Raw genomic sequence first — 19,541 nt, 5'->3', positions numbered from 1 at the left:
GATTGTGATTTCGTTTGAAATTCAGTAGGAATATTTTACTTGTACTAATTTTAACACTTACAAAATGAATTTTTTAAAGTAAAATTGTTCTTCTTCAAATAGGAATCTGAAACAGTTGAGAGTTTTTGTGTTTCTAAGCTTGTTGATTGGTTTTTAACAATCACTGATTCAAGCAATTTGTGATATATCAAAATAAAATGCTTAGTTGTGATCAGAATGATAATATTATGGTTTCCTGATTTTACTTCAAATTAACAAATACACAGATTAATGAAAAATCTTATTAAAATTGATCTCTAACGCGCATTTATGATTTATACACAGAAAACTAAAAAAAAAAAATTAAAAATATGGAAACTAAGCCGAGGTATTCAGGTATGAAATATTGTCAGAAATAATATATCTTATTTCTGAATAAATATTTTTAGTCATAATATTCAATTTATTTAAATTTTTTTATTTCAAATTTTTGATGAAAAATTATTATTTAGTCATTAATACGCTTCATTATTTTCCTTAAATATAATTGGTATAAATATTATGAAAATTTGGAACATTTTCTCGGATTTATGACAAAGTAGTCTTTCATATGCATTCAAAACTTCAATAAAACTTGCCCATTAACCTATAATTAAAATTTGAAAAAGTTAGAATAATATTATCGCATCAAAGATACAGGACAGTACAAGATTTCAGAATTCTAGCACAAGAAAAAATGAATTAAATTTTATATCATAAAATAATTTTCTTACAAACGCGAATCAAGTGAAATGAGATAAAATCATATAAAAATAAAGTAAAAACACTTCCTTGACCTCGAATAGTTAAATAGGCTCTTGGACAGGTAAACGTCAGTTTGACACACGGTTTCCAATGTCCGTTGCCAGTTTTATTAATGTCACCAGTAGTTGTTTATCGGCTCATTTTTCTTTAGATGTAAGTTGAAAATGCTTCACTCTTAATCTTAGTGATAGTAATATTCTATCATTGAGAGAAACACGCAATTTTCGAAAAAAAAAAGAGCCTTTAAAAAACGACGGTTTGTGATGCAATAATATATATATGTTTGAATGTACAGGGTTAGCAAGAAATAAGTCAGAGGACTCTAAATTGCATTATATTGATCCAAATGAGATACAATTTGAACTACAGATAATTGAGATGATGGGCTTTACATTTATTAAATAAAAAAAATTAGTACAAAAATTCACCATAAGGTGGAGTTGTAATACACATAAAAGCATTTTATATGATTTATAATTGTTAAATAAAGTAAAATTAAAATTGCTCAATATGGCCACCTACATTTTCAACAATATGCTGTAATCGGAGAACCATATTTTCTATAGATGACCGGAGTGAATCTGCCGGAATATTAAAAATATGGCGCCAAATATCGTCCTTCAGATATGGTAGAGATGATGACCTTTAACGGTAGATATTGTCCTTCAAATAACCACACAACCAAAAGCCGCAAGGGATGATGTCCGGCGAGCGAGGAGGCCATGCTATTGGGAAATGACGGCTGATAACTCGTGCTTCTATGAAATGTCGTATTAACAATTGCTTTACACGACAATCAATATGAGGTGATGCACCTCATATTGATTGTCATATGGAAATGATGTCTTGGAGGCATCCACACTGTAGAAGAGTTGGGATTACAAAATTCTTCAACATATCATGGTACCATTGTCCTTTCACGGAACTGGTTTGGATTACATTTGAAGTTATCTTTTCTAACAAATACGGTCTAAGAAATATGCTGTAATCGGAGAACCATATTTTCTATAGATGACCGGAGTGAGTCTGCCGGAATATTAAAAATATGGCGCCGAATGTCGTCCTTCAGATCTGGTAGTGGTGAGGGCTTTTGATGGGCTTCCTTCAAATAACCACACAACCAAAAGTAGCAAGGGATGATGTCCGGCGAGCGAAGAGGCCATGCTATTGGAAAATGACGATTAATAATTCGTGATTCTGTGAAATGCTGTATTGACAATCGCTTTACATTGGAATCAATATGAGGTGGTGCACCATTCTGCATGAAAATGATGTCTGGAATTCATTCAAGCTGTGTAAGAGTTGGAACTACAAAATCCTTCAACATATCATGGTACCGTTGTCCTGTGACGGAATTGGTTTGGATTCCATTTGAAGTTATTTTTTCTAAGAAATACGGTCCAATGATAAAGGTATCTGTAAAACCACATCATACTGTCCTTTTTTCAGGAGGCAAGGGTTGTTCCTGGATAACGTGAAGGTTTTCCTTTGCCCAAATTCGACAATTGTGGGTGTTAACTTGCCCATTGAGGCAAAAGTGAGCCCCATCACTCCACAGAATGTTCCATGGCCAAGTTGTGCCAACTATCTCTCGAGAAAGGAACTGAAGTGCAAACGTTTTACGGACCTCTAAGTCGCCATCCTGCAACAGCCGCATAGACTTCATTTTGTATGGATAAAAATGCAAAATCGGACGTACGATTTTTCGTACAGTTGAATACGGTATATCCAGAACACGGGAAACAACTGGCAAACTCACATTATTATTCGGCGACTGACTGCTGACATCAACGAGGGCGGGCGCAATATTTTTGAAGCGGAGAGTAGGATTTTTTTCGTCCTTTACCTGGAGGAATGCCAAGTTGCCCAGTTTTTTTCTTCAAATTTCTGCATCATCTTGCGTAGGGCACCTGGGGACATTGGGCCTTTTAGTATCTGCTTCATACGAAGAAATTCCTTTACAGCTGCGATGGAGTTTTTTTTGGTTCTGGTAGAACAATATCACCAGTAGCATTTTTTCTTGCAACGTAGGCATGACGAACAGAGAAGAAACTAATATTCGTGCAGAATCCGCCTTCTTTTTACCCAAAGAAAAATGGTAATAGATATGCGCTGTAAAGCAAATTATGTTTCATATTTTCAATATATGCAAATAAATGCCATTTGTGTCACAGCGCCATCTATTGGTAAATTTTTGTACTATTTATTTATTTAATTAATGTAAAGGGCATCAACTGAATAATCTGTAGTTCAAATTTTATCTTATTTGTATCAATAGAACGCATTTTAGAGCCCTCAGAAGTGTGTACTTTAAAATATAATTGTGTTGAAATTAATTTGTATATTCTTCCTTCTTAACTGAAACATAAAGATATATATATGAAATTACAAATTACTCATAGCGTAAAATATTTTCAGAGATGCAGTTTGATTGTCAAATATTTTGTCGATGCTTTATTAAGTGGAAGCTATTACTTTCATGGTGCAACATTAATAATCTATAATGAAGCATTTTAAAAAAAATTGTAGAAATATACAGGATGCAACAAATAGAATGTTATACTTGAGATGTATTATTATTATGTAATCTATTATTTAATATTTTAAAAATTCAATTATTAATTAATTGATTAATTAAATTGCATTTTCTTTTTTTTATGGATGGTACATACTGGTAGTGACTATGAAAACAAATTGATATTATGACTTCATAATAATGAGTTACAGAGTAAAAGCTAAAAACTAGAAAATAATTAAAATAGAAAGTCTTATCTAATCGTCATTAAAAATTACAAATTAGAAAAACCAACGCAAGCTAAACTTTCAACGAAAATATCACTTTGGGCTCTTTTAAAGAATGTATATAGATGCCATTTGGAATACTTGATTTCAAATTAATACGCAAAATCAATAAAAATCATAAATTATGTAAAGTTATTTCTAACCATAGATTATATATCCCATTCTTATGTGAAAGAAAAATCGAAAGAAGAACATACCCTATTATTACTTTTACGAGAAATTACTTTTACGAGAAACGATGCAGGGTGTGATAAATTTTCTTTAGAATATTCCAAATCGAAATATCTTTTCTTTTTTTTTGGAAGCTTTTTAAATCTTTTAAGTTCTGTGCGTTTTCTGTTTTACTTTGTAAAAATATGCGAAGTTTGGTAATTTTACAATTCTTTTTTACTTCGTCATATTTTATATTTTATTTTTAAATGCTAGGATGTAAGGCTAAGTTCAAATTTAAACATATGTTTCTTTTTGAACCTGCACTAACACGTTACGCATGAACGGCAAAAATGTTAACTTTTATCAACGTTTTGCCATCACATAGATAAAGCTCAAATTAAAAAAATAAGTTAATTGTTACTGAAAATAAAATCAAGAAATCTATAATATTCAGCACGTTTTTGTATGAAATGAAATTAATATAAAATATGATATTTTATAAAAATAAATTCAAAAAAGGTTTCTATGATCTTTCAGAATACCTATTGTGACTTATGGCACTTTACAAGTCCGCTGACTGTTATCTGTCAGCGATTTAAGCAGAGTGAGCTTCTCTCTTTTTTTTTTCAGTACTGCTAACTAGGGCAAAGAGTATGACTTATCTATTTAAGGCGTCACATTCTCTTGCACAACCCCTTTTTGCAAAGGGGACATTCACACATCTCACAGATATAAAACAGAAAAACAACCGTGCCCGAACCGGGACTTGAACCCGGGGAAGACTGAGCACGAAGAAGACGTGCTACCCCTATTCCAGAACGCCGACATTTCCACATCTATATTATTAATTCAACAAATCAGCTTTATTTAAGACAAACGGTTTAATATATATCCAACGATTAATTTGTAAACCTTTAATAATAGAAATACACTTGTTAAAATGGTCTAAATGAGGTAAATAATTATATTTTATGTAAGTCCATAAATGCTTCAATAAATTATGAATGTTTAGCTTTTATCTGCATCCTCTGCTCTGTGAATCATATTTAACAAAACATTATTGAGACACTATTATTTTAAATAAAAGTGGTTGCATTTCAATCACTAGACCAATCACTGATTTATGAATTTAAATATTACTATTCAATAATAACGGGCGATTTTAGATCACTTCTTCGATTGTCTCAGAGATGATACTGTAGCGGATTGTAATGAGCGAGTATATAACCTGGGACCTTGTGGTTCGCAGCCCAGTAACATGACCACAATACAAAAGCAACTGCTCGTGTAGCGTAGCTGTTAACTGGCTTATAAGCTTTCACCAAATGCTCTCCCTCCAGTCAATCGAACGATATGGGTGTTGAGTGGTGATGCATTTAGCTGTTGAGTCTAATGTGCCTGCACCCATTTGTGTAGCGGCAGGCGTTATGGCTAGCTTGTGTGGTTCTGTTGCTGCGTCAAGTGAGTCTGCCGAACTTGGTTTTCCGCGTCAAATGAATCTGACGACTTTGGTTTGCTGTGGGTAGATGGCGCCACAACAGCTGTACGAAGGTTGAAGGATCGTCGTCCGAGGTCACCGCTGTGGCGAATTTGTGATGAGCGAGGATACAACTTAGGACCTTGTAGTTCGCAGTCCAGTAACATGACCACAATACAAAAGCAACTGCTCGTGTGGCGTAGCTATTAACTGGCTTATAGGCTTGCACCACAATACCCTAATCAGCGCCCATGGTTTTTCCGAGACTGGCCTAAGATAATGAAAATGTTGATTGTTTTAAACTATTATACTCAAAATTTCATAAATCGATTTGATAGCAGAAGATAGAAACATTCATTTATTTATTTAATAGTTGAAGTGTCAATAATATTTCACAGAATGATTCCTTAGGACTAAAAGACTATGAAATTTAGCCTTCATAATTTTTAAAGTATATTTATAGAAAGAAACAAAATAAATTATTGTTATTCACGTCATTTAAATCCTTTTGAAAATAAAACTAAAAACTGTATTTTATGATGACTCCGAGAAAATTTTGTTGAATAATTCTTGAGATATTACATAATTATGAAAGATATTCTATGGTGCACATAAGATTTAAATGCTTAACGATTCTGTTTTCAGTTCTCATATTGAAAAAAAAAATGTTTGGTTTAATTAAAAAATGCTTTTATATTAATTTCAGTTTAATTATTTCCACTTAAATTTAAAATGGAAATTTTATGAGAGCTGACAAAAAATTAGGGAGGTACGTATTACATTATGGCTTAAAGTCTTTATAATAGCATGAGTAAATTATATAACTATCAAATTTGAAGCTTAAAGATATTTTTATGAAGAAGCTATTAAAAGACAAGTAACACAAAATATTTAATTGAAAATTTTAACGAGCATTAAGATTGCTGAACCCGCTGGAGGCCAAAGGCGGCTAATTTAAAATAATGAAAAACATAACAATAGCAAAGAATCAGTCTCCATCTACTTTAACCATCATTTTAATTACATATGAAATCTTATAAGTTCTTGATATGTCATCAATGCTCCCACCCCCCATCCTCCTTTATTTTTGAAAGAAATCTCAAAATCATTTTTTCACCGTCCATTCTTACCTGGAAATAAACACCTCAGTCTCAACCAATGTCGTTGAGTTTTTGAAAGCATCAGACTCTTAGATACATCATCAATGGTCATATGTTACCCTCACCCCCATAGTCTTAACTTTTCTAAAAAATATCCAAAAGATTACTTCGCTGTGCATTTTCTATGGAGAAAACCTTGATAGAGTTTCCTATCGATTTCGTGTGAAAGCCCATGACGCGTCATCAGTGGGTACCCATTCACAATGGCTGACATTTTCGATAGTTGTTGCCAAATAAGGCTTTGCCCTTAATTCCACCACTTTACAAACACTTCTATTAAATCATGCTCTCTGTTAATAGTACAAATATAATTTAAGATAGTAGTTTCTTTTGCTGTGATAAGATTCAATTCATCGGCGTAGTTTAACTAAATTAATACTATTAATAGAAAAGGCAAACAGTACAAAAAAAAAAAATATGGCTAGTAAACAGGTAAATACAAAATGCATTTGGTAATTTCAAATATGCGATAATCTATACAGTTTATCTATTTTTGCTCGTTATGTTTTTAACATGCATCTTTAAATTAAATAAGGATAAATAATGGTGTCAAAAACATAGCAAGATAATCACGAAAACGAAGACATAAATTGTTGCCGTCGTATGACTGGAAAATAGAATAACAACTGAATAAAAAACGTAGAATATATTTTTGCTAAATTACATGACAACTAATAACATATCCACAATGATTTATAAAACATTTTCGTGCGATTGCTTTTATGAATGAAGGCCAAGAGATTGAAATCCATTTGTAATGAGAATACGTAGAAATTATCTCACTATTTCGTTCCTCACACTCCTAAATTATGGATCACAATGGCCTAGTGGCCCTGCACTTTCTGGGTCTAAAGGCTCTAGACACGAAATAAGTCCCGCTGAAGAACGGCCGTATAGAAATACTAAATTCTACTTCCAGGCGAATCGCCAGCCGCTGGTGTGATGCGTGAGCTTGGACAGACCGTGCCAACACATGTGCCATCCTTGCCATTTGACTGGGACTCAGAATTTCGAGTGTCTATCTAAGAATATCCCTCGCGTTGCTCCCAAAACGGGAACTGGTGGAAACAAAATCTTTTTAAAAAACAAAAAATAAGAAGGAAGTTCCTGAGAATGAAAAGAAAATAATTTTATTTAAATCATGAAAGAAAATTATTTTCCAACGTGACTAACAACTTTTTTTTTGCAAAGCAGAAATTTAGTTTCAGTGTCTAACAAATATGAAAAGATAGCTCATTTAAATTGATGTTATTTTATTTAAGGGGGAAACAGGTATTCCTGCTTCATTTTCTTGGAAGCGAATCGAAATATTATGGGAAGTTTTGAATCTTATCTTCTAATCAAAATCGCATTTGATTTCCTTCGCTTTAGCTCCCTATTGAGATAATAGAATGAAGCAGATATCCCCCCTCCCCCTTCAATGGTTTCACAAATTATGTTTTAAAGCTTAAATATTTGCACTCAGAAAATAACGAGTTGCTTAATTATTGCATTTCATAACTTCAAAAAATGAACATATTACTGGTTTCTACGCAAATGTGTGTTTATTTTAACCGTTCAAGTTAAGAAACGCAAAAATGACGCTTTAGCTAGAATGAGATATCATTATTGATTTATTGAATAAAAAAAGTACACAGACTTTCTTCAAATGCCTGTGATGATACATTCATCCCGTTATGAAACTATTCAGGAAAAAATTGATTAATGATTTCATATGATTCACATCTTAAAATCTAAAGTTAACAATTTGTATTCCACACAGTTGCATAGGGACCATGAATGCAATCATTGCGGTTTATTTCATTAACTCCTCGAACTTCATGTTTGGCAACCTTATCTTAAAACCTTCCAGAACAGTTTTATTTAAAAAAATACTTGATTCATTCTCGATTTAATTTAGAGATGTTTAACATGTAAGAGGATATCAAAGAGGTAACGGAACGCATTTTAAGAAGACTGTATATATATCTTTATTACTGCTGTTTATCTTTCCCTACGTTTAACGAAATATAAAGATCTTCATTTCTGCCTGCTGTATTTTCTCAATATTTTCGAATCTAATTAGCTTCAGGTGCAAATGAAGTTCACGCTACATTATTGACTGATCGACCTTTTTCTCTAGGCTATTGCGAGTGACACAACTTCGTGTTCTCTATTTTGAAAGAATCCAATATATCATAACAAGGCTTTTAGCTTTACAAATGAAGCTTTCTTAATCCCTTTCTCAATGAAAGGAAAATGTCGCATAAAAAAAGAGGATATTCTTATAGGCCGATAAAGGGCTTCCTGCGGAGAGAATATCGTATTACAAACATTTCAGATAGTTTCTTTATACGAAAATTATCAATTGCAATGGTTCTTGTAAAACGAATTCAGCAAATCTTCACCGATAAAGGTCCCTTCGAATCTGTCCGCATTTAAAAGTTTATATCATAACACAACTTTGAACTAAACCCCGCTATCGTTTACACATTATTTCATCCTGATCCCTATTTATCGTAATGATAAATTTCTTTGTTCATACGACGCAAATACCTTGCTTTTGGTCAAGAAATAATAACAATAATTAAAAATTCCTCTCTGCAAACTGGGAGGCAAAGGTAAATTTCTTCTCATTAAAGTTGATATTTTCAAATTCCTTTCAATCCTAGACAAAATCCAACGTCTCCCAGACACATTCCGGCATATCCTCCCATTCATTTCTCTACCTCGCACAGTATAAAACTATGGTCCTTGAATAAGGTCACGAATTCCTTGAATGGCGTTTATTAACGCCTTGCAAAGTAGTCACAAATTACAAATACAGAAAGATACAAAATACAGATCTTTGGCTAGAACCTGCCATTTTTACTGAAAATATTTTGAGATTACGTATTTTGGATGCCTATTTGCAAACCGATTCTCACCTAAAGTTAACGTGGAATTACAATTGTAGTCACAAGATAATATAATAAATTTCATTCATTTAAGTTATTTCGTTTATGAATTATCATGAGAAAGTATGAACCAATAGATGGTCAACTGCTTGATGCGTACTGAACCTGTGAACTAAATTTTATTCACACAGCTCTGTGCGTTTTGTATTTATCGAGTCCATTTGTTTTTGAAAAAGCCGGACGGACAGACTTCCACTGAACAGATTCTTGCTAGTCATTTGATAGAAATATACAAATCTGATGAATACACCGTATATGAAATTTCATTTGTTTATCTCAAAGCATTTTTGAGTCATATTTGGCACAGAAGTCAGACAGCCGTAATGCAAAAAAAAAAAAAAAAAAAAAAAATGTTTTTCGGATTTAGGCAAACGAAGTGAAGAGTTTCAATTTTTTTGATGATTTACAGTTTGAATTTTTTTGATGATTTACAATATTTTACTATACTTTGTTTACGATAAAGTAAAAATGAAATATCAAATATTAAAGCAACTATAGGCAATGTTTATATTGATATCGAATAATTCAGTATTTATTGAAAAATAAATAATATAAAAGTACTAGTATTATAAAAATAATATGAAAATCTAGGCTTATTATAAAGTTTATATTACTGAAAAGCTTCGAAGATTTTAGCAAGTGCCAAAAGTTTGTAGTAGACGGAAAGAACTATGCATTTTAAACCTATCTGAAGAACTTAACTACCATTTGTAAATATTCTTCTTTCAATTAAATGTAAACAATAATGTTTTATGATAGAAAATAAGAATGCATCGTTTGATTTTTCATTTATATTTCAGGAAAAAAATCAATTTTTTTCTTCTCTTCTTGTCTGGGGATTCGAAACGAAATCTCGAAGCTAAGAAATTTTATAAGCATTTGACAGGGTTCTGAAAAGGTAGGAAATGCCAAGAGGGTAGAATGTTGCGAAATGTAAAATCGAAAGAAAAGACTGGCATCTCCTGATAACAGTAGTAACTTTCGCGAAGTATGAGATATAGCGATTTCGGGAGGATCGCATTTGGTGAATTAATGAAAGATAAATTATCTGGTGCTAATTTAATTGATGATGGAAAAGGTTGTAAAGAAATATTTATTCCTTAAAAAACAAAATGGGCTCTACAGAAAAATTTCGAATTCATTTTTTTAATTCATATTCTAGTGAAAAAAAAAGAAAAAAACAGTGAGCGAACTTAATTCAGTGTCTCTTAGAGCTGACAATCAACACGTCAGATAAAGATAAAAAAATAAAATGTTTACATAAATCGTCAAAAAATATCTATATCGTATGAAATAAGAAATATATAATCAATAAAGATAGTTGAAAAAAAGACATGATTTTTCGTACATTTGTGATAAATGTTAAATTTTAATTTTAAATTAGCATCAATATAGCAGGACTATGCTTTAAGTTTGCATTGATAGCATAAAATTTGTAATAATCAAAGTTGTTTATTAACTGTGCATCTTTTTCGTTTATACAATTCCTTGAAAGTCGCATAAGCTGTACTTTATACTGTACAGATATGTACGGGTATCCGCTCTTATCGTTGTCTAATAGCTAATTTCTATACCGATCAAGATATTTCCAACTGGAAAAATGCTGTAAATGCTGGAAAAATGACATTTTAGATAGTTGCAGTTGATAAAGGGATTTCTGAAAATGTTACGAATTCTAAACTTTTTTAAGTCCTATCAATCATATTCAATAAGAAATTGTTAACGACCTTAAATAAGGGATGAAATAACTCCCATAGTTTTATGACTGATAGAACTGAGTTACAGTTGGTTAACCTAAATAGGAGATCTAAATAAGAGGATATTGGGGACTGTATAAAAAATTAGATTTCGTGCCCTTTTTTAATATACATTTATTGAATGAACCTACATAAAATTTAATTCTTACCATCATTTAAGGATTTTTCCTACTGGAACTATATGTCTACCTCTAACGGTTTAGAAACTAGCTATTGGGCCACTGACCCCTGTGTAGCGCTTCGCCCATGTCGACATGTTCTAGCGATAGCTGGAGTTAATCTGATTTTATTTGAAGTGGTAAGTATTAGGCTGTAGAAATGAAGAATATCTCCCCTAATTTTGTAGTTGGGCCATCCAGATCATGCAGCGTGAAAAATGGCAGAGGACTGAAATTTTTATTTCGCGATGACTTCCTTATTGTCAAAAATAGAATGAGAAACTCAAATGAGAAGAAAAAACATTTTATCATGGCGAACAATTTTTTTAATAAATTTTTCCGTATGCTGCAATACCTAAGAGTTATCGTTTTCAGTTCCTAACTTCGCCAGCTTTACAACATAAGCTCTCATCTCCAACTTCTATGAAAAAGGAGGGAGGGAGTGAAGTTTTATTTTCTTTAAATCTCTGGATAAGAAAAAAACCGACTTCCGTCTCTCTTCTTTTCATCAAGAATTTTTTAAAAATCAAAATTAACTTGCACTAAGGGTTTAAATAAAAACTAACGTTTCTCTTTATCATTTGCATTAAGCACAATTATATCAAAAGGTTTTTATTTTCAATATGAAAAGAGCATTAGCTTTCCCCTAGTTTTTTCCCGCCTTCCATGAAAGGGAGGGAGGACCGCCGACCGTCGTCTGCTCATACGGCACGAGAGAGACCTCGACCTTTGAACACACTGACCCACTTCCAAAGAAACCTGTTGCTCTCTTCCCACTGCGCTTTCGCTACTTGTTTCATTACTCACATGACGCGAACAAACCTGATGGTCCACAACAAGTGTCAGGTTTTGCTTTCAGAAGGGTGGAGGTTTATGAAAAAATATTTAATGCTTACGGTTTGAGTGCAGTTTCTGTGACCATAATTTTGATGAATAAAGAGTGAAACTACTGTCATCTACCGAAAGTTTTCGTAGAATGATATTTGGAACAGGATTTCAGTGTGAAATATGGCTTGCCCCGAAAAGTCAACTTTCATTTCTATCTATATTGAATACACTTTAAAGTAAAATCCTGATAACGGAATGCTTGATTGAAAAACTAAGCATTATTTGAAGCGGAATTAAAAAAGCCAACGTACTTACCAATAAAGAGAGAGAGACGACAATGAACAAGTATAATTTGGCTATACTGCTTTATTTCACAGCATATATTATTAATTTTATATGGTACAGTTCATTTTATATTGATATATATTCACTAATGATTGGTCTTTTAAAATTACACACAATTATCTCACTTAGCTTTCAAATTTTGGCTGGGATTTTATAAATGATTTTTTCTCCCTAAATACTTGAGTTTTGAAATTTAAGCACACTGATGTAATAATGGCAATATAATATTTTAAAATTTCAAAAATTTAATTTTTATTAATAGATGTATTAAATAAATTTTTTATTCAATACAAATGGCACAATGGCTAAGGAATTTAATTAAAAAAAAAGGGACTCAAGACTTCTAAATTATAAAAAAGTTTTGAAGAATAGAAAAAATTTAAAATGAAAAATTACCTTTTTACTTACAAATAAGAATATAAAAGATGTTTTAATTTTACAAACACTCTTTTGTTTCTGTAGAGACTAAAGAGACAAGGATTGGGATTGTAAATTCGAGAACGTCTGCATTTTCCATCCACTTTGTTATGTAGCCTCGCTGTTGGCAGATTAAACAATTAAAATATGACATCAGTTTGCAAAACTTCTCAAAGGGGAATTAATGAAAAAAAAAAGATTCCTAAAATGCTTGACTAATACTGCTCATGCTCACAAATATAATTAAGACAAATAACGAATTGAAGTACAGGTATTTTATCTGCTGTTGTTTTAATTTAACTGAAATACAACTGTAAAAAAGGCTTTTTGGAAGAAATTATACTTTTCTTTGTGAAGAATAATCCTTAAAATTTCTGAACTTTTGGGGTCATATAATTCTTTAATCAATAATACTGTAAAAAGTTTCACTTTATGGTTATGTATGCTAAAATAATCAATTAATGTTTTTTAAGATAAAAATATTTCTTAAAATGTTAACTGTGGGATGGTGTAGTCCCAATATTTATATCCCAAGGACTAAATATTGGGGATCACTATTATTTATTGAATCCCCGTCATTCTTTGAATCCCACATGACACCTATGAACTCGAAATGTGAAGGAAAAATAAATAAACTTATCATTTTTCTACGGAGATATAATTAAGTTTAAAAATGCTGAAAGATTTCAGTTATTTTTCTTATTGATAAATGATTGCCAGAATAGAATTGAAGGAAAAAATTTATTAAGCGATGGAAAATCTTTTTTTGATCATCCAAATCATGTTGCGAAATCTTTTCTTATGAGTGAAACGTAATTATAAAATTAAGTTTGACTTGTAAGCATCACAAGGAAAGTTATTTCTTTCATCGAATGAATGTGAATCATTAATGACAACATGATCTGGATACAAATGAAATGAATAACGCTCAAAATGTATCAGATGTAAACATGTTGATTAACTATAATTATTTCAATTATTGATTGAATTTGGTATCAAAAATAATAATTTGAACTGGAGATGGTTAAATCCTAAGATCAAAGTTTAAACTCAGAAAATTTCTTGACTATTATTTTGAACAAAATTTATTAATTGGAGTTTTGACCTAAGTATTCTCTCTAAAAATTTTCATGCATCATAAAGAAATTAAATGTTAATTCCTTTTATTGATTTATTACTGAAAATTTTCAAATATTGATTTTCAAAACTTCTTCAAGGCTTTCAATGCATATGTTGAACAACTAACTTGCTCTTAGAATGAAAGCCGTTAAGAACTTTATATCTTCTATTTTCCATTTACGAATTCATTGCTAAACTTTTATTGGAAAGTAGCACGATTTGGTCAACCAAATGACACAATTATTCATTAAATGTATGACGTAGTGTTCCTTAGATGAGTTTTGCGCAATATTTTGTTGAAATCGTCATTTTTATTCAAAAAGGCTAATTTTTAATTCTTAAGAGTTTAATTTTTTACCTTAGTTTACCTTAGACTAATTTAGTAAGAAACAGCAAGTTTGACAAGAGCTTACTTGATAAATAACAGCATAGAAGATTTCTTGTAAATTTGATTTTATAACATTTTTTTTAAAATAAGGATTTCTAAAATAATTGAAAAAGAATTTCATATTTGTAATAATTGCACTGAAAAAAAACATCAAAAATCCAAAAGTCTTTCTTTTTATAAAATATCATTGATATGCTATGAATACTGGCACAGATAAATTTTTTTTAAAAAATATTTTGACCAAGATTTTATTCTTAATTTTTTTACAAGTCTCTTTTTGTTTATTATTTCATTATTATAACATAGCAGTTTAAAATAAAAGCACATAACTACAAATAAGTTTTTGCATAATCAGTGAGTTTTCAAACGAAAGTTACAATTATTGCAAACAGTCTGTTTAAAATTAAATAAATGGACAATTCTTGCTCTTTCCTTCAAATTCAACCTCTTTTTGCCCCTCAGGGGCTCACCTACTATAGGTGAGTACGGGTATCCCAATCCCGAGGTACCCAGGGATCTTTACTCCCTTTATGTTTACTCTTCACTGTGCCTTCTGCTGTCTCCTTTTTTCTTCTTTCTCTCGAGGGTAGACGAGAGAGCTCTCCATGAGAAGCTGTCGCCACTCTGTTTGCTTCCTGCTTCTCATGGGCAGCAAATACCCCCACGTGTTTGCCGTGCGTGGCGACCCATTAGACGGGCGGTGCACTGTGGTCCACTGTGTATCAATCGGCTGGTCGCTAGCCAGCTGAGTGGCTGGTTTGCTAGGGATCAAGCGAAGGGGTTACTCCTTGGACTTGGCGTTAAGGGTGGTCACTGTCCCCGGGGGTAACTCCGAGCGTATAGGTACCGGCCAGCACTAAGGTAAGCGCCGACGCTGGAAATGGCCAGAGCCGATGGCTGCCTTCCCTTGTTGGGCTCCGTGGTGGGCGGTGCCGTCGGACCGGAAACCCTGTTCATATCGTATGTGGCCTAAACTAATTTCTCCCTTCAGTGGGCAACAAAAGAACGTAAAGAAATTTAATGGAAAATTTTTTGATCAATTTTATAATCAAAAGAATATCAGAATGTAAAGAAACATTCCACACAGTTTCGCCTTTCCTTGTTGAAAAGGCCGTCGTTAGTACACTTGGTGAAGTTTCTTCTATTCGTAAACTTCATTCTGGAGACTTTTTGATTGAAGTAAACTCCCGACAACAAGCACAACAGATTCTTAAGTTGAAAGCTTTGGCAACTATTCCTGTATCCGTTACCACTCACATATCTTTAAATACGTCTAAAGGTGTGATAACTTGTGGGGGGTTATTTAATACTTCCAATGAAGATATTATAAAAGACTTCAAATATGAAGGAGTAATTCATGTACGCCGCATCTCAGTTTGGCAAGACGGACAACTCCTTCCCACAAAGCATCTTGTTCTCACCTTTCAGACACCAACATTGCCAGAAAAGGTTAAAGCTGGTTACATGCGTCTTACTGGTTACATGCCAACGTTTTGGGCATTCAAAGATGGCCTGCCGCGGAACACTCACATGTGCCCGTTGTGCAGAGAAGGGACATGACAGCCAGCAGTGTACGGCTCCCGAAAAGTGCGTCAACTGCAATGGCGAACACACTTCATTTTCAAGATCCTGTCCACGTTAAATATTTAAAAAAAAAAAAAAAAAAAAACCTTAACTGTGAAAACTAAGGAGCAAATTCCATATCCGGAGGCAAAAAGAAAAATCCTTGCACAAACACCTTCCCCTGTCATAAGTTATGCATCCATTACTAAAAAACCATTTTGCAAAAACTGTAAATGTAAAAGTTGTGTTCAGATTTTAACTGAGAAACAAACACCTGATTCCCTTGTAAAACAAACCCCTGTAAAATCATCTGATTCGGATACTGAACCATCTACAAACAGTGCTCTAGAAACTCATGAAACCAGAAAACGGAAACCAAAACCAAAACCCCAACGTTCTCTAAAGCTAAAACTTTCCAAACGCGGTCTTTCGCAAGAAAAGATATCAGAGAAGCTGAAATCAAAATTGAAATCTAAAACCCAGAATTCTGTAGCTCTAGAACTTGCAAAGCGGGGCATAGTCCACAAAGATTTAATATCTGTTTTCGGTAACCCGCCCAAAACTCCATATCTCTTCACCCTCCATCCATCTGAAGGGGATGAGGATTTTGAAATGAGTTGCGATGTTCCGCAACTCAAACTATTGTTTCCAAGCATTCTCAACTTATGAAACTCTCTTAATGGGTACCTTCCTTTCATTGAATTGTCGCGGCATTCGGCCCAAACTCTCTGACATCAAAACAGTTTTCAACAAATTTAATCCAGTTTCTTTTTTTGTGTTCAAGAAAACTTCTTGAAACCAAACACCTCTCTTAAATTACGAGGTTATAATTGTGTTCGGAAAGATGCAGACACAGAACTTCGCAGTTCTGGGGGAGTCTGTATCTTCACTTCAAATCTTTATCCGAGCACACCTCTTACTTTACATACATCTCTACAGGCTGTGGCAGTTCAAGTTCACACTCGGGCATTAGTCATGGTCTGTAGTATATATTTACCGCCTCATGATGTCGTTAATCAACAGCATCTTGATAACCTAGTCGACCAGCTTCCTAAACCATTTATTATGCTAGGCGATTTCAATGGACATAGTGCTTTGTGGGGATCAGAAAATACAAATTCTCGTGGACGACAGATCGAGCAATTTATTTCAAATAACTGTCTCTGCCTCCTAAATAATGACGAGAAGACTTACTTCCATGTACCCACGCGCAGCTTCCATAGTATTGATCTGGCTATATGTTCTCCTGAGCTCATGCCGCTGCTGACTTTCACAGTAAGTGAGGATCTTTACAATAGTGACCACTTCCCTCTTATAGTCTTCCACGTTGATAGCAGCTGTGCGTCGTTTTGTCCTCCGCGTTTTCTATTCCAGCGGGCAGACTGGGATTCTTTCAAGCATTTGGCAAAAATCACAGAGAGTATGGTTAATTCTTACGACATCACGGAAGCAGTGCAACATGTCATTGACAATATAATAAGCGTCGCAAATGCCAGCATTCCAAAGAGTTACCCACGTATAAGAAAATTCCGCAGACCGTGGGGGAATGAAGCTTGCCGCGATAGTTATAAAAATCAGAAAAAGCGCTGGAACATATTTAGAAGATACCCTACGATAGAAAATCTTGTCACATTTAAGAAAGCCAAAGCCTTCGCTCGACGAATTCGGTGTCATAGTCAGAGGGAATCTTGGATCAAGTTCGTATCCTCAATCACATCCTCAACTTCCACTAAACTTTTGTGGAAAAAGATAAAAGCTGCAAATGGCATTTATAGCGAATCCTCCATTCCCGTTTTAAAAACAGGAAATTTGTTTAATTCTGCCCCATTAGACGTAGCTAATATTGTAGGCCAAGCATTCGCACAAGTTTCCGCAACTGATTCTTATAGTCCTGAATTTCTTGCAATTAAGAATCCCGCAAAAACGGTTGCCTTTGCATTTTAATGCTCGACATACGTTTGCATACAATTGTAAATTTAGGATGTTCGAATTGCAAAGGGTTCTATCTCAAGCCCATGATACAAGCCCTGGACCAGATGGAATAACTTACAGCATGCATCAAATGCAACTTCTCTATCTAATTTGTTACTACTGTTTAACAGTATTTGGACTGAGCAGAAGTACCCTAAACAATGGAGCGAAGCTATTGTAATTCCAATTCTAAAACCTGGGAAAGATCCATGAAGCCCTCTACACTACAGACCAATTGCTCTTACCAACTGTCTTTACAAAACTTTTGAACGCATGGTTAATGCTCATCTAATCTACGAATTGGAGAAACAAGGCTGCATCTCCCAGTTTCAGAGTGGTTTCCGCAAAGGAAGATCGACTTTTGATAATCTGATTTTGCTGGAAACCCAAATTCGCAATTCATTTGTTAGGAGGAATCACCTTGTCTCCATATTCTTCGATATTGAGAAAGCGTATGACCGTGCGTGGCGCTATGGCATACTTTCGACACTTTTTAAATTTGGGTTTAGAGGAAATATGCCCATATTTTTACAGAACTTTTTATCATATAGAATATTTCGAGTTCGTGTTGGTAATTTTTATTCAAATCATTTTATACAAACTGAAGGTGTTCCTCAGGGAAGTGTCCTCAGTGTCACACTTTTTATTGTTCATCTCAGTCAAATTTTAAATCATTTGCCCTCATTTGTACTCCAGTCTGTATGTTGATGATTTACAGATCTCGTTTCAAGGTGGCAACATGAATTTAATAGAACAGCAATTGCAAAATGCAGTTAATAAGGTGGTAACTTGGTGCAATAAAAACGGTCACACTATCTGTCCTGAGAAGAGCCGATGTGTTCACTTTTGCAAGAAAAGAAATATGCACTCAGATCCTGTTATAAAGATAAGAGACACGCCAATTACAGTTGTGACTGAAGTACGGTTTTTGGGAGTGATCTTCGATCGTAAACTCACTTTCCTTCCATATGTCTTAAACTTGCGAAGAGGTGTGAGAAAAATTTGAACATTTTAAAAGTACTTTCTAAAACATTTTGGAGGTGCCGATCGAACCTCCCTACTCCGTATCTACTAAGCGATCATTCTTTCGCTCATGGATTATGGCTGTATGGTGTATGCGTCTGCCCATCCTCCTGTTTTGAGACATATTGATACTGTTCACCACTCTACTCTCAGGATCTGCTCTGGTGCTTTCCGCACCTCTCCAGTTGAGAGTTTATATATAATTTGTCACCAGTTGCCACTTTGTCTGCGGCGTCAAAAATTATCTACTTTATTTTATTTTCGTGCACTATCTGTCCCAAATCATCCCATTCATTATATGATTTTTCCTGAAAACCTTCAAAGAATTTATGATGCCCGACCTTGTGATATTCTACCTTTTTGTCGGAAAGTCAAAAATGCCCTGCATAACTCGGATCTCAATAACATAGCCATTAAATCTCTTGATCTTTATTCTTTTCCTCTTTGGGATATTCCAAATTTTTCTTTTCTGAACCCTTTTTTTTTGGCTTTGATAAATTTTCCACTAGTTCTGTTATTTTTCAACAGATTTTCCATGACCACCGCTGCTAGTATTCTTCTTTTACCCCAGTGTTTACAGATGGCTCATAATCAGATGGACATGTTGGTTGTGCCCTTATAACTCCATCTGATACACTCAACTACCGTCTTAACTACGTTT

This window comes from Argiope bruennichi, chromosome 3, assembly GCF_947563725.1.
Source record: "Argiope bruennichi chromosome 3, qqArgBrue1.1, whole genome shotgun sequence".
NCBI classification, from domain to species: Eukaryota; Metazoa; Arthropoda; class Arachnida; order Araneae; family Araneidae; genus Argiope; species Argiope bruennichi.
The sequence above is the reverse complement of the archived record's forward strand: the minus strand, read 5'-3'. Positions refer to the sequence as shown.